Genomic DNA, 13,510 nt, shown 5'->3' on the forward strand with positions numbered 1-13,510 from the left:
ATATTTTATTACAGCAAGCCAGGAGGATAGGGCATTTAATTAATTATGTGTATATGTGTGTCTGTGTGCATGTGTGTATATGTGTGTGAGCATGTGTTTGTGAATGTATGTGTGTATATGTGTGTCTGTGTGCGTCTGTGTGCATGTATGTGTGTGAGCATGTTTGTGAATGTATGTGTGTATATGTGTGTCTGTGTGCGTCTGTGTGCATGTATGTGTGTGAGCATGTGTTTGTAAATGTATGTGTGTATATGTGTGTGTCTGTGTGCATGTGTGTGTATGTGTGTGAGCATGTGTTTGTGAATGTATGTGTGTATATGTGTGTGTCTGTGTGCATGTGTGTGTATGTGTGTGAGCATCTGTTTGTGAATGTATGTGTGTATATGTGTGCCTGTGTGTGTCTGTGTGCATGTGTTTGTGAATGTATGTGTCTGGGTGCATGTGTGTGAGCATGTGTTTGTGAATGTATGTGGGTATATGTGTGTGTGTTTGTGAATGTATGTGTGTATATGTGTGTGTCTGTGTGCATGTGTGTGCATGTGTGTGTATGTGTGTGTATGTGTGTGAGCATGTGTTTGTGAATGTATGCGTGTCTGTTTGCATGTGTGTGAGCATGTGTTTATGAATGTATGTGTGAGCATGTGCTTGTGTGTGTATGTGTGAGCATGTTTTTGTGAATGTATGTGTGTATATGTGTGCCTGTGTGTGTCTGTGTGCATGTGTTTGTGAATGTATGCGTGTCTGTGTGCATCTGTGTGAGCATGTGTTTGTGAATGTATGTGTGTATTTGTGTGTCTGTGTGCATGTGTGTGTGAGCATGTGTTTGTGAATGTATGTGTGTATATGTGTGTCTGTGTGCATGTGTGTCTGTGTGCATGTGTTTGTGAATGTATGTGTGTATATGTGTGTCTGTGTGCATGTGTGAGCATGTGTTTGAGAATGTATGTGTGTATATGTGTGTCTGTGTGCATGTGTGTGTATGTGTGTGAGCATGTGTTTGTGAATGTATGTGTGTATATGTGTGTCTGTGTGCATGTGTGAGCATGTGTTTGAGAATGTATTTGTGTATATGTGTGTCTGTGTGCATGTGTGTGTATTTGTGTGAGCGTGTATATGTGTGTCCGTGTGCATGTGTGTATATGTGTGTGAGCATGTGTTTGTGAATGTATGCGTGTATGTGTGTGTCTGTGTGCATGTGTGAGCATGTGTTTGAGAATGTATTTGTGTATATGTGTGTCTGTGTGCATGTGTGTGTATGTGTGTGAGCGTGTATATGTGTGTCCGTGTGCATGTGTGTATATGTGTGTGAGCATGTGTTTGTGAATGTATGCGTGTATGTGTGTGTCTGTGTGCATGTGTGACCATGTGTTTGTGAATGTACTTGTGTATATGTGTGTCTGTGTGCATGTGTGTGTATGTGTGTGAGCATGTGTTTGTGAATGTGTGTATGTGTGTGAGCATGTGTTTGTGAATGTATGTGTATATATGTGTGTCTGTGTGAGCATGTGTTTGTGCATGTATGTGTGTATATGTGTGTGTGTGTATGTGTTTGTGAATGTATGTTTGTATATGTGTGCCTGTGTGTGTCTGTGTGCATGTATGTGTGTGAGCATGTGTTTGTGAATGTATGTGGGTATATGTGTGTATGTGTGCATGTGTGTGTTTGTGAATGTATGTGTGTGTATATGTGTGTGTCTGTGTGTATGCGTGTGTTTGTGAATGTATGTGGGTATATGTGTGTGTCTGTGTGCATGTGTGTGCATGTGTGTGTATGTGTGTGAGCATGTGTTTGTGAATGTATGCGTGTCAGTGTGCATGTGTGTGTGAGCATGTGTTTGTGAATGTATGTGTGCATGTGTGTGAGCATGTTTTGTGAATGTATGTGTGTATATGTGTGTCTGAGTGCATGTGTGGGTATGTGTGTGTATCTGTGTGAGCATGTGTTTGTGAATGTATGTATGTCTGTGTGCATGTGTGTGTATGTGTGTGAGCATGCGTTTGTGAATGTATGTGTGTATATGTGTGTCTGAGTGCATGTTTGTGTATGAGCTTCTGTGTGTGTGTGTGTGTGTGTGTGTGTGTGTGTATGTGTATATATATTTTGTGTATATGTGTGTGAGAATGTGTTTGTGAATATATGTGTGTCTGTGTGCATGTGTGTACATGTGTGTGAGCATGTGTTTGTGAATGTATGTGTGTATATATTTTGGTGTATGTGTGTGAGAACATGTGTTTGTGAATGTATGAGTGTATATGTGTGTCTGTGTGCATGTGCGTGCGTGTGTGTGTGTGAGCATGTATTTGTGAATCTATGTGTGTATATATTTTGTGTATACGTGTGTGAGCATGTGTTTGAGAATGTATGAGTGCATATGTGTGTGTCTGTGTGTGTATGTGTGTGAGGCTGTGAGCATGTGTTTGAGAATGTAGTATATATATTTGTGTGTGTGTGTGAATGCATGAGTGTATATATTTGTGTGTGTGTGTGTGTGAGTGTGTACAATGAGTATCACTATTTATATGTGCACCATAGAAGGTTCTATGTCAAATGGACGCTAAAACTCTAAAGCATATACAATATTGACTTGTGTAGCATGACCCTGCAACCGTAGGAGCCAGCGCACTTCTTGAACAGTATGGGTCTTTGTTTAATAACTGTAAAAAACGGACTATTTTAAGAACGTGCTCTCACACTAATGCTTTGTATAGTCGGGGACTGTTCTAGTTCCAAAAACTCTAATTGTATGGGTAGCAACACAGTGCTATTAAATGCAGCATACCAGCAGGGTGAAACGGAGAATGTGTACTAAATAATGACAGATATTATCTATCACAGAATAAGACATACAAACTATATTGGGACATTATAAAAAACACTGACCATATAAAAATATGAGGCTAAACTGCAAGGGAACTAAATGCAAGGATGCAATACCAACATGTGTCTATATATATATATATTGGAATTAGTTGGTTTTCTGCATGAATTGCACAAAATGTCATTTCATCTTCATCAAAGTCACAAGTATAGACAAACATAATGTGCTTAAAGGGACACTCAAGTCAAAATTTTACTTTAATAATTCAGATAGAGCAGCAATTTTAAACAACTTTCCAATTTACTTCCTTTAACAAAATGTGCACAGTCTTTTTATATTTACACCTACTGAGCATGTGCAAGACTTCACAGAAAATACATATATGCATTTGTGATTGGCTGATGGCTGTCACATGATACAGGAGGAGAGGAAATAGCCATAACTTTGAAATTTGTTAGAAAAATATTTACTACTCATTTGAAGTTCAGTCTAAGGGGGTAGATTATCAAAGCCATTCTCCTTTAATTCCGTCCAAAATAGCGCATACAAACTGATCGTTATATTCATCAAAGCACTCTGGGCTTATAATTGCGCAAATATGAAAGAAACTTCTTTGCATGGGAACGCTCCCGAGTGCAACAATATACATTAGTAAATAGGCGTAATTTAAGAGGGCCGACCTACAAATACGCCCAGTTTCTTATTTATCATTGCTTTGCGCCGATAGGGAACTGAAATTTTGGCTTCAATTGCGTGTTGTATATTTCGCCATACAGACTGAGGCGAACACCATTATAATACATGCTTTTAACATATTGTGATGCAGTACTTTCATCTTTTAACTAATTTTTCAAAGGCTCAGCACCAAGAAAAGACCATTATTGCCAGAAATGTGCACTACCAACAGGCGCATATGGTACCAACAGGAAGCAAATTCTTTTTTCGACAGGCGAATTTATCATTATATGCCCCAGCTCGCCTTATTTTGATAAATTCAGGCGCACATGTGCGCTTCTCCGGAGGCGAGCTGGGGGCGCAGTTACAGGCGAAGCACATACCGAGTTCGCCTAGCCTTTGCGGCATCTCCCAACCTCTACTGAGCTTCGCTGTGCACACAGCCACCCTGATATTATCCTGTAGGATATCTTAATAATCTTGGGAATTCATTTTTTTCCCCTCGATGATGGCAAACTGGTTGAGGCCCCAAAGCCGCCCCAAATCATGATGCTTCTCTCTACTGTACTTAACCGTTGAGATCATGTTTTCATGTTTGTTTTTACATCATACATAGTGACGAGTATTCTTCCCAAGCAACTCAACCTTAGTTTCATTAGTCCCCAAACATTTTCCCGAGTAGCGTTGAGGAGTGTCACGGTTGTCTTTGGCAACTGCAGGCGGTGGCAGCAATGTTTGTTTGTTTTTTGGGAAAGCAGCAGCTTTGTTTTGTGGTGTCATGTCATGGACACTGTGCCTTTTCAATGTTTCCGTATAGTAGACTCATAAACAGATATGTTAACCAGTTCCAATGATTTCTTCAAGTTTTTAGCTGTCATTAAAGGGACATTCCAGTCAAAATTTAAATGTACATAGATTAATTACATCTTTGAATAGAAACATATTTGCAATATACATGTATTAGCAAAAATGCTTCTAGTAAAAGTTATCATTGATTTAGTGTTAACATTTTTCTATGCTCGTTCATGTGAAGCATAGCTAGATATTGTCACTGCACCCACATTTTAAATACTGCAGCTGCTCAGATCATCACTGGGGCTTGTGTCATGTAAGCAATTAACAAATTGAATCATTACCAGATGGTATAAGCACCTAAGGCTCTCTGAGCAAGTACTGTGTATAAAATGCTGGTGCACGTTGCATATGTAAATACTCTTTTGAAACAGCTATAGCTTTGATTAGAAGCATTTTTGCTAATACATGTATATTACAAAATTGCTTCTGTTCAATACTGAAATGCATCCATGTGGTTTCCAATTTTGGCTGGAATATCCCTTTAAGGTTTTTTTTTACCTCACTGACGGCTAGATTTGGAGTTTTGTCGGTAACGACCCGAAAATCTAACGCCGGCTTTTTTCTGGCCGCACCATAAAAATAACTCTGGTATTGAGAGTCCACATAAAGGCTGCGTTAGGCTCCAAAAAAGGAGCGTAGAGCATATTTAACGCAGCTTCAACTCTCGATACCAGAGTTGCTTACGCAAGCGGCCGGCCTCAAAAACGTGCTCGTGCACGATTCTCCCATAGAAAACAATGGGGCTGTTTGAGCTGAAAAAAAACCTAACACCTGCAAAAAAGCCGCGTTCAGCTCCTAACGCAGCCCCATTGTTTGCTATGCTGCCCCTAACACCGCCGACCCCTATATTATATTTATTAACCCCTAATCTGCCCCCCACAACGTCGCCTCCACCTGCCTACACTTATTAACCCCTAATCTGCCGAGCGGAGCTCACTGCTATTCTAATAAATGTATTAACCCCTAAAGCTAAGTCTAACCCTAACACTAACACCCCCCCTAAGTTAAATATAATTTTAATCTAACGAAATTAATTAACTCTTATTAAATAAAGTATTCCCTATTTAAAGCTAATACTTACCTGTTAAATAAATCCTAATATAGGCTACAATATAAATTATAATTACATTGTAGCTATTTTAGGATTAATATTCTATTTTACAGGCAACTTGTAATTATTTTAACCAGGTACAATAGCTATTAAATAGTTAAGAACTATTTAATAGTTACCTAGTTAAAATAATTACAAAATTACCTGTAAAATAAATCCTAACCTAAGTTACAATTAAACCTAACACTATACAATCATTAAATTAATTAAATAAAATACCTACAATTACCTACAATTAAACCTAACACTACACTATCAATAAATAAATTAAATACAATTCCTACAAATAACTACAATGAAATTAACTAACTATACATAAAGTAAAAAAATAAAAAAGAACTAAGTTACAAAAAATAAAAAAATATTTACAAACATAAGAAAAATATTACAACAATTTTAAAACTAATTACACCTACTCTAAGCCCCCCTAATAAAATAACAAAGCCCCCCAAAATAAAAAAATGCCCTACCCTATTCTAAATACTAAAGTTCAAGCTCTTTTACCTTTACCAGCCCTGACAGGGCCCTTTGCGGGCATGCCCCCAAGAAGTTCAGCTCTTTTGCCTGTAAAAAACCATACAATACCCCCCCCCCCAACATTACAACCCACCACCCACATACCCCTAATCTAACCAAAAACCCCTTAAATAAACCTAACACTAAGCCCCTGAAGATCTTCCTACCTTATCTTCACCATACCAGGTTCACCGATCGGTCCAGAAGAGCTCCTCCGATGTCCTGATCCAAGCCCAAGCGGGGTGGCTAGAGAGGGTCCATGATTCGGCTGAAGTCATCATCCAAGCGGGAGCTGAAGAGGTCCATGATCCGGCTGAAGTCTTCACTCCCAAGCGGGAGCTGAAGAGGTCCATGATCGATTGAAGTCTTCATCCAAGCGGGATCTTCTATTGTCATCCATCCGGAGCGGAGCGGCAGGATCCTGAAGACCTCCGACGCGGAACATCCATCCTGGCCGACGACTGAACGACGAATGACGGTTCCTTTAAATGACGTCATCCAAGATGGCGTCCCTCGAATTCCGATTGGCTGATAGGATTCTATCAGCCAATCGGAATTAAGGTAGGAATATTCTGATTGGCTGATGGAATCAGCCAATCAGAATCAAGTTCAATCCGATTGGCTGATTGGATCCTTAAAGGAACCGTCATTCTTCAGTTGGACGTCGCCGGAAGAAGATGGGTCCGCGGTGGAGGTCTTCAGGATGGAGCCGGTCGTCATCGGATGAAGATAGAAGATGCCGCTTGGATCAAGATGGTTGCCGGTACGGATCGCCTCTTCTTCCCGGATAGGATGAAGACTTTGGAGCCTCTTCTGGACCTCTTCAGCCACCGGATGATGGATCGCCAGCCCCCGCTTGGGTTGGATGAAGATTTTGGAGCCAGGACGGATCGGTGATACCTGGTGAGGTGAAGACAAGGTAGGATGATCTTCAGGGGCTTAGTGTTAGCTTTATTTAAGGGGGGTTTGGGTTAGATTAGGGGTATGTGGGTGGTGGGTTGTAATGTTGGGGGGGGGTATTGTATGGTTTTTTTTACAGGCAAAAGAGCTGAACTTCTTGGGGCATGCCCCGCAAAGGGCCCTGTTCAGGGCTGGTAAGGTAAAAGAGCTTTGAACTTTAGTAATTTAGAATAGGGTAGGGCATTTTTTATTTTGGGGGTCTTTGTAATTTTATTAGGGGGCTTAGAGTAGGTGTAATTAGTTTAAAATTGTTGTAATATTTTTCTTATGTTTCTAAATATTTTTTTATTTTTTGTAACTTAGTTCTTTTTTATTTTTTGTACTTTAGTTAGTTTATTTCATTGTAGTTATTTGTAGATATTGTATTTAATTAATGTATTGATAGTGTAGTGTTAGGTTTAATTGTAGGTAATTGTAGGTATTTTATTTAATTAATTAATTTAATGATAGTATAGTGTTAGGTTTAATTGTAACTTAGGTTAGGATTTATTTTACAGGTAATTTTGTAATTATTTTAACTAGGTAACTATTAAATAGTTCTTAACTATTTAATAGCTATTGTACCTGGTTAAAATAATTACAAAGTTGCCTGTAAAATAAATATTAATCCTAAAATAGCTACAATGTAATTATAATTTATATTGTAGCTATATTAGGATTTATTTAACAGGTAAGTATTTAGCTTTAAATAGGAATACTTTATTTAATAAGAGTTAATTAATTTAGTTAGATTACAATTATATTTAATTTAGGGGGGGTGTTAGTGTTAGGGTTAGACTTAGCTTTAGGGGTTAATACATTTATTAGAATAGCGGTGAGCTCCGGTCGGCAGATTAGGGGTTAATAATTGAAGTTAGGTGTCGGCGATGTTAGGGAGGGCAGATTAGGGGTTAATACTATTTATTATAGGGTTAGTGAGGCGGATTAGGGGTTAATAACTTTATTATAGTAGCGGTGCGGTCCGCTCGGCAGATTAGGGGTTAATAAGTGTAGGCAGGTGGGGGCGACGTTGAGGGGGGCAGATTAGGGGTTAATAAATATAATATAGGGGTCGGCGGTGTTAGGGGCAGCAGATTAGGGGTACATAGCTATAATGTAGGTGGTGGCGCTTTGCGGTCGGCAGATTAGGGGTTAATTATTGTAGGTAGCTGGCGGCGACATTGTGGGGGGCAGATTAGGGGTTAATAAATATAATATAGGGGTCGGCGGTGTTAGGGGCAGCAGATTAGGGGTACATAAGTATAACGTAGGTGGTGGTCGGCAGATCAGGGGTTAAAAAAATTGAATCGAGTGGCGGCGATGTGGGGGGACCTTGGTTTAGGGGTACATAGGTAGCTTTATGAACCGGCGTTAGCCCAGAAAGCTCTTAACTACTGACTTTTTTCCTGCGGCTGGAGTTTTGTCGTTAGATGTCTAACGCTCACTTCAGACACGACTCTAAATACCGGAGTTAGAAAAATCCCATTGAAAAGATAGGATACGCAATTTACGTAAGGGGATCTGCGGTATGGAAAAGTCGCGGCTGAAAAGTGAGCGTTAGACCCTTTTTTGAGTGACTCCAAATACCAGAGGTAGCCTAAAACCAGCGTTAGGAGCCTCTAACGCTGGTTTTCACGGCTAACACCAAACTCCAAATCTAGGCCTGAGAATTTTGTGCCCTTTGAGTCATGTTGGCTGGACAGCAACTTTTAGGGAGAGTAGCCACAGTATTAAATGGTCTCCACTTAGAGACAATTTATCTAAAAGTAGACAGATGAATATCTAAGCTCTTTGAGATACCTTTGTAAACCTGTGCAGCTTTATGCAACTTCTTGATCGCGGGTCTTCTGAGAGCTCTTTTTTGGCATGGTTCACATCAACAGGTGCATTGTATGAATAGCAAACTCATCTCCAATCTGGTTTTATTAATTGGACACCAGGGTTGCCAATTTCCAAATCTAACTAGCTTTTGTTGAAGTCATTAGTCTAGGGTTTCACATACTTTTTACAACCTATTCTGTAAATTTTAAATGATATATTAAATATGTACAAAAACAATAATACAATAATTTATGTTATTTGTTAAAACAGATTGTATTTGTTGATTACTGTAACTTAGATGAACATCAAAACAGATTTTAAGACAAAAAATGTATACAGTCATTTCTAGCCCAACTGGAGGCTGCCAGAATGCACGTTTACAAGCCACAGTCCTTCTGGGAGAATTTCCTTTGAACAGACAAAACAAAAGTAGAGCTTTTTAGCAAATCACAGCAGTTCCAAGTTAGAAGGAAAAATAAGCTTTCAACTAAAAGATCACCATCCCTACCGTGAAACATGGAGGAGGCTCAGTGATGTTTTGGGGTTGCTTTGGACACAATGAAATCAGTCACAGGTCATGGGACCTCCAGCAGGATGATGACCCAAAAGCTACCTCAAAAAACACCCAAGAGAAGAAAACATTGGACCATTCCAAAGTGGTCTTCTACGAGTCAAGATCTGAATCCCATCAAACATCTGTGGAAAAGCTGAAATTTGCAGTTGGAAAAAGTTACCCATCAAACCTGAGAAAACTGGAGCAGTTTGCTGAAGAAGAGTGGGTCAAAATCCCAGTCAAAACGTGTAGAAAACTTATTCAGAGCTACAGAAAGTGTTTGATTTCTACAAAATATTAGGTTAAGAGTACCAATATTTCTGCCTGTGCCATTCTCATTTGTTTTACTGTAAGTAATATGTGAAGTCATAAATCAAAAGTGAAATTTCTGTTCTAGTATATTTGAAATAAAGATATAGAATATAAAAATGCTTTTATGTGCCTGGTAAAGCATAAGCTGTCAAACAGGGAGACATCACATGAAATAACCAGCTCACATCTTACATCTGTATCCAGAGCCGATTGGCTAAAAAAAGTAACGGTAAACTAGGGAGTGAAACAAAAACTAATTTAAGAAGATTAGGAGATAAAATGTTTAACTGCAGATGGAGAAACACTTGTATAGTGAAGCTTAGCAAGGGGTTAGCATATCATAAGCTGTTAACATTATGACATGCTCGCATGAATTAAGTGAGCATTGATAAATGTGTTAATATGAATTATACAAGAAATGAACAAACCACAAGACATAAGGTAAGTACTGTTGTAATAGTTATGTTTCATGTGTTTTTCAGATGCCCTTTTTTAAAATACATCCTATCTTCACGTTCCTTTTTGTGGTAACGGGGAATCAGGGTTCGATTCCTGAGAGGGAGCCTGAGAAACGGCTACCACATCCAAGGAAGGCAGCAGGCGCGCAAATTACCCACTCCCGACTCGGGGATGTAGTGACAAAAAAATAACAATACAGGACTCTTTTGAGGCCCTGTAATTGGAATGAGCACACCTTCTCCTTTCCACTCATCACCTAAAACATTTAATTGGCGAAACGCTCCTACCCCTATCTCACTACTGCTCTCATGAGCTCCACACATTCCCAAACGCCTTCTTCTCGACACCACATCCTAAAGACACTGTCAATACTGCAAATCTGTATAATATGTCACACTCCATCTTGCCTATACTAGCTGCTAGTGATATCTTCCAATCCTGGTCCTGTCTGGCACCAATGACATATAGGGGTGCAGAGTACAAAGGAACATACGCTGGTTATGCAAGAACGCCAAATTACCCTGTGCCCCCAATCAATGCAAAGATAGGCGGTATAATAATAATAATAATGTACTCACCATATAATGCCTACACTGATGTCTTATGGTTTGTAAAGTGAAAGCGTCTCTTCAGAAAATCATTTCCCCAACATGAACAGCTACAGGACAGAAGCAAAACAGCAAATTACTGGCGCGACGCAAAATCATTGAAATTCAAAAATAAGATTGTATCATGCATCTCATATGTAGGGTTAAATGAACAGTAAACATGTTATTACGGACATTTATGTTGTCTTGCTATAGAACAACAACTTGCCAGCCAAGTTTTTACATCTTTAAAGCAAATTAACACCTTAAATTGTTTTTCAATAGCCAAGCTCCAGCCTCCATTTGCTTTATTGGAGGAACCTATCAGGGCTTTAGTCAGCAGACAACACGGCTAGCCATGGTCATTAGGTTAGTATACAGTGAATGGGTTTGCAGCTGTTAAAAGGCAATTAGGGGCGTATATGTTACAGGGTTAGCCTTGGTAAGTCAGCATAGAGTATCTCAATTTCTGAGGATTAACAAATGCTACATTTTCAGTGCTAAATTACATGAAAGGGGGGCAACATAAATACTAAAAATATATTGCAACATTGTTTTACGGCCCATACTTAAACATTTTATATGAAAACCCCATGGTGTTTCCTGTCCATTTAATGTGATTTATTTGGATTTAAAAGAAAAAAAGCATTAAAATTAATAAAAAGAGCAATATCTGTCAAAGACATAGGGGTTGATTTATTAAACCCTTCGCCCGCTACGGCTGCAGGTACTCACAAGAGAACCTACAATCCTATTTAACAAGCAGCGGTCATCAGACCGTAGCTTCCCTAACCCTTCGCCACCTCTTAGGTGGTGAATTTCAATCTCCCTGGTCTCGTCCGACCGGGGAGATTGACAGCACCTGCCCACGCGTGATTGGCATTGTGCACGCAGGGGCAGAATTGCATGCAAGCGCTCGTATGCAATGCTGAATTACGACAGCAGAATTCAGCCCACCAGAGGCGAGCTGCACCGGACAAGGGCGCGTATGTGCAAACAGATCTCATAAATGTTTGGGAGTAGGAATATGTACTACAATTATTTACACTTTAAGAAAAGCTTGCTAGTTTATCTTACATCTAGATAGCCACTTAACTATGTTAAATAACTATGCTACACTATTTGAGTAGATTATAGACTGCAGGATGGACACATACTGATTTGTGTTTATATGAATGTATAAATATCTCGGAAATAGGATACAATTTGACTATAACGGTTAGAATTCTTAAGGGTTAATTCAAGTTTATTATAAATACAAGTCTTATAAATAGTGTAATATTGAAGATACAATAAGTGATGTATGTATTCCCAAAAGTTTTTAGGTGGAATATTTATCACTAATAGTTGTCAAAAACACATTAAACTTTATGATTAAACAAGGAGTTTTGAGCCAGGAAAATTTAACCCACAAGCAGCATTATAGATAAAATGAATATAGGTCTTAACTGTTACTATAGATATTAATAATGGTATGAGTTATGTATAAGTTGAAAGTATGCTTTATTGTCATAATGCACCATGAGTATAAGATATTCACTGTGAGAGAGATGTATAGAGGCAATTGCAGTAAGTTTTATATAGAGAATAGGAAGAACACTAAGAGTTAATTTTCTGTATTGAGTGACATCATAGGATCGCACATGATTATAATGAGGCTGTAAGGTCAGTGCAGCATGGTCTATGAGGAAGGCGCAAGCTGAAACGCGTAAGACCGGTGCTGCACTGGCCTCTTTATCCTGTCTTTATGGAATTTTATTGTTGCAAAATAAAAGTTAACTTTTTACATCCACTGCTTCGCTATCAAGTTTTTTCTTATAACAGAACATTATTCAAAGCATTTCTTTAAACAGATCCGACATATGTATTTTTCATATGTGTCCCTTTTTGAAGCAGCAATATGGTCATATATATATATATATATATATACACACACACACACACACACACACATATATATATATATACATATATACACACACACACCTCTCACATTTTTGTAATTTTTTTTTATATCTTTTCATGTGACAACACTGAAGAAATGACACTTTGCTATAATGTAGTGTACAGCCTGTATAACAGTGTAAATTTGACGTCCCTTCAAAATAACTCAACACACAGCAATTAATGTCTAAACCGCTGGCAACAAAAGTGAGTACACCCCTAAGTGGAAATGTCCAAATTGGGCACAAAGTGTCAATATTTTGTGTGGCCACCATTATTTTACAGCACTGCCTTAACCCTCTTGGGCATGGAGTTCACAAGAGCTTCACAGGTTGCCACTGAAGTCCTCTTCCACTCCTCCATGACGACATCATGGAGCTGGTGGATGTTAGAGACCTTGCGCTCCCCCACCTTCCATTTGAGGATGCACACAGATGCTCAATAGGGTTTAGGTCTGGAGACATGCTTGGCCATACCATCACCTTTATCTTCAGCTTCTTTAGCAGGGCAGTGGTCGTCATGGAGGTGTATTTGGAGTTGTTAACATGTTGGAATACTGCCCTGCGGCCCAGTCTGCTTCAGTATGTCACAGTACATGTTGGCATTCATGGTTCCCTCAATGAACTGTAGCTCCCCAGTGCCGGCAGGACTCATGCAGTCCCAGACCATGACACTCCCACCGCCATGCTTAACTGTAGGCAAGACACACTTGTCTTTGTACTCCTCACCTGTTTGCCGCCATACACGCTTGACACTATCTGAACCAAATAAGTTTATCTTGGTCTCATCAGACCACAGAAAATGGTTCCAGTAATCCATGTCCTTAGTCTGCTTGTCTTCAGCAAACTGTTTGCAGGCTTTCTTGTGCATCATCTTTAGAAAAGGCTTCCTTCTGGGACGACAGCCATGCAGACCAATT

General features: G+C 39.2%; 1 protein-coding gene across 1 annotated transcript in view; it reads right to left on the bottom strand.

Moving 5' to 3' along the window:
- The window catches only part of ARAP1 (ArfGAP with RhoGAP domain, ankyrin repeat and PH domain 1), an 860,101-nt gene that overhangs the window by 758,298 nt on the left and 88,293 nt on the right, over positions 1 to 13,510 (bottom strand). The window contains exon 2 of the mRNA XM_053708778.1: positions 10,639 to 10,718. The gene's annotated coding sequence lies outside the window, so the exon portion shown is untranslated. The remainder of the gene's footprint in view (positions 1 to 10,638; positions 10,719 to 13,510) is intronic.

The sequence above is a fragment of the Bombina bombina genome, chromosome 3 (assembly GCF_027579735.1).
Source record: "Bombina bombina isolate aBomBom1 chromosome 3, aBomBom1.pri, whole genome shotgun sequence".
NCBI lineage: Eukaryota > Metazoa > Chordata > Amphibia > Anura > Bombinatoridae > Bombina > Bombina bombina.